The 3,938-nt window shown below is 35.7% G+C and overlaps 1 non-coding gene across 1 annotated transcript; it reads right to left on the reverse strand.

Annotated features, from left to right (window-relative positions):
- Positions 1-3,248: 3,248 nt before the first annotated feature.
- LOC121103914 lies at positions 3,249-3,393 on the reverse strand. The gene has a single exon (XR_005836200.1). It is a non-coding gene; the product is annotated as a U4 spliceosomal RNA (small nuclear RNA).
- Between the last annotated feature and the right edge of the window lie 545 nt (positions 3,394-3,938).

The raw sequence follows: 3,938 nt of genomic DNA on the forward strand, positions 1-3,938 counted from the left end.
TTATCTACTTACTTATATTGAGTATTTTGGGCCAGACCAGAAATGTGCCCTATCCCATTCCCTTTCATTGCTTCCTTTTACAGAATCAATGTCTATCATTTCTGCCTCAAAATCCTTCAGCACTTCTTCATGCACGTATTTACCTCTCCATTTCATCATATTATATACTCAGTCACCTTATAAAGCTCAATATCACTCATAGCTACTACAACACCAATATTTTAAAATATGAAAGCCATATTTTATCATAGTTTAAGTCTCTCAACTTCATCCAAACCTTCACTATCACTAAAGATGCTCTTTGCTTTATCACAATCTCATCCTAGGAAGATCAAGTCATTCTAACATGAAGTTATGTGACTTTCCTCACTCAGATCTCCAAATGTCTATCTCTTCACATTTCTCTTTAATTTTCTTGTCTCAGGAAATGAAGTGTCCAATGCTTGACCCATTCTCAATCTCCCACTTCTTCATTCCTCATTCCCCCCTAACAATTAATACCATACAGTCTCAGATATCTTTATTTTGTTTTCCATTAACACATTTACTTAGCTTCCAAAACTGGTCAGATCACTCTAAAATAATAAAAAAAAAATCTTCTTAAACTAATCAACAATTCCCAACCGTGACTACCCTTCAGGTTACAGCTCTGTTTTCTCCCTACTTTTACTTCAAAACCAACTACTATAATCTTTCAACTGGTTTTATATTTCTTTCCTATATCTTTTTCTTCTCCTTGAATAATAATAGTAATGATGACACTGATAATGACAATTAAAATGTACTGAACATTTACTAAGTGCCCTATGAGAAAGCTATTATTATTATGCCAATTAATTGATGAGGAAACTGAACTATAGAGAGGCTAGGAAATGTGGTCAAAGTGCACATATATATGTTTTGTATCAAAGATTAAGTTTCCACTAAAATTTAATCTGGATTCATACTTGCTTGTTTAACCATTACCTAAGCAATTCCAAGGATTCTTTGTTGTCCTTAATTCCTTACCTGAATTAGTCTCCTTCAATCCTCTTTCTTCAGTTGTATCCTCTGTGTATAATTGCATGACTGTCAAACGTACATTACCAGCCATGATGACTATCTAGTTAAACTCAAAACCCAAATTTTTAAGTGACTGTTAGACATTTACTTGTAGATATTTCACATACACATCAAATTCAGGGCCTAAAATGGAATTTGATATTTACTCCTCAATCTCTAATAAAACTTGTTCTATTTTCCATGCTTCTTACTGCACTTAATGCTTTACATTTAACCACCTGAGATAAAACGATGAGAGTAGTTTTATGTACTATTTCCTTTAACCCTTCTGTATCAAAGCCCTGCAGATTAAAATTCCACATTTCTTATTTTTCTTCTCTCCTTTCCATTCTGTTGTTTTCCAAATTCAGGAACCCATTTTTTAGCTGCCCAAATTATTATAATAGCTTTCCTAAGTGATCTCTATTTCATAAAGTAACTTTAAAAAATTTTTATTCTTATTTTTAAATTTAATTTAACTTTATTTTAATTCCAGTATAGTTAACATACAGTGTTGTATTAGTTTAAGGTGTACAATGTTGTCATTCAAAATTCCATATATTACACAGTGCTTATCAAGATAAGTGTAGTCGTAATTCCCTTCACCTATTACACCCATTCCCCAACCGACCTCTCCTCTGGTAACCATCTGATTATTTTCTATGATTAAGGGTTTGAATTGTGGTTTGTCCCTCTTTTTTCTTTTGTTCATTTGTTTTCCTTCTTAAATTCATATATGAGTGAAATCTTACGTTACTTGTCTTTTTCTAACGTATTTCACTTAGCATGCTACTCTCTAGCTCCACCCATGTTGTTACAAGTAGCAAGATTTCATTCTTTTTTCTTTTATTTATTTATTAGAGTGGGGAGAGGCAGAAAGTGGGATGGAGAAAGTCTCAAGCAGACTCTGCATGGAGTGAGGATCCTAACATGGGGCTTGATCTCATGACCCTGAAATCACAACCTGACTGAGCTGAAAACAAGTGTTGGACACCTAACTGACGGCACCACTCAGGTGCCCCAGCAAGATTTCATTCTCTTTTTTTAAAGATTTTTTTAAAAAATTTATTTGTCAGAAAGAGAAAGAGAGAGTGCACAAGCAAAAGGAGAGATAGTCACAGGGAGAGGGAGAAGCAGGCTCCCTGTTGAGCAAGGAACCCAATATAAGACTTGATCCCAGAACCCTAGGATCATAACCTGAGCCACCAAGGCATCCCAAGATTTCATTCTTAGAATAGAATAGAATATATATAAATATATATAATAAAATGGTTGAATAATATTCCATTATATATTCCATTCTGTGTGAATACAATGTCATATCTTTATCTTCTTTATCCATTCATATATTGGCACACATGGGCTGTTTCCATAATTTGGCTATTGTAAATAATGTTGTTATAAACCTAAGGGTACATATACCATTTTGAATTAGTGTTTTTGTATTCTTTGGGTAAATGCATAGTAAGGCTATTACTGGATCATATGCTAGTTATATTTTTAATCTTCTGAGGAACCTCCATACTGATTTCCAAACTGGCTGCACCGGTTTGCATCCCAACCAAGAGTACATGAAGGTTCCTTTTTCTCCATATCCTCACCAACACATGTTTTTCTCATGTGTTTTTGATTTTAGCATTTCCTTTTTTAAAATTTTATTTTAATATTTTTTATTATACATATTAGTCACCATACAGTACATCCCTGGTTTCTGATGTAAAGTTAGACGATTCATTAGTTGTGTATAACACCCAGTGCACCATGCAATATGTGCCCTCCTTACTACCCATCACCAGCCTATCCCATTCTCCCACCCCCTTCCCCTCTGAAGCCCACAGTTTGTTTCTCAGAGTCAATAGTCTCTCATGCTTCATTCCCCCTTCTGATTATGCCCCCTTTCTTTATCCCTTTCTTCCCCTACCATTCTGACTAGTTCTTATGTTCCATAGATGAGAGAAAGCATATGATAATTGTCGTTCTCTGCTTGACTTATTTCACTTAGCATTACCTCTTATAGTGCTGTCCATGTTGCAGCAAATGTTGAGAACTCGTTCTTTCTGATAGCTGAGTAATATTTCCTTGTATATATGGACCACAACTTCTTAATCCAGTCATCTGTTGAAGGGCATCTCGGTTCCTTCCACGATTTAGCTATTGTGGACAATGCTGTTATGAACATTGGGGTGCATATGGCCCTTCTCTTCACTACATCTATATCTTTGGGGTAAATACCCAGTAGTGCAATGTCTGGGCCACAGGGTAGCTCCATTTTTAACTTTTTTTTTTTTTCATTAGCAATAATCGCGCCTCGGATAAACCTCATTGGCTACGATACTGCCACTGCGCAAAGCTCCATTTTTAACTTTTTAAGGGACCTCCACACTGTTTTCCAGAGTGGCTGTACCAACTTGCATTCCCACCAACAGTGTAGGAGGGATCCCCTTTCTCCACATCCTCTCCAACAATTGTTGTTTCTTGCCTTGTCAGTTTTTGCCATTCTAACTGGTGTAAGGTGGTATCTTAATGTGGTTTTGATTTGAATTTCCCTGATGCCAATGATTTTGAACATTTTTTCATGTGTGTGTTAGCCATTTGTATGTCTTCGTTGGAAAAGTGTCTGTTCATATCTTCTGCCCATTTTATGATTTTAGTTGTTTCTCACGTATTGAGTTTGAGAAGTTCTTTGTAGATCTTGGATATCAGTCTTTTATCTGTTGCATCATTTGCAAATATCTTCTCCCATTCCATGGGCTGCCTCTTAGTTTTTTTGACTCTTTCCTTGGCTGTGCAGAAGTTTTTATCCTGATGAAATCCCACAAGTTCATTTTATCTTTTGTTTCTCTTGCCTTTGGAGATGTGTCATGAAAGAGGTTGCTTTGGCCAATGTCATAGAGGTT

This window comes from Ursus maritimus (genome assembly GCF_017311325.1).
Source record: "Ursus maritimus isolate PB19 chromosome X unlocalized genomic scaffold, ASM1731132v1 scaffold_X1, whole genome shotgun sequence".
In the NCBI taxonomy this organism is placed as follows: Eukaryota; Metazoa; Chordata; class Mammalia; order Carnivora; family Ursidae; genus Ursus; species Ursus maritimus.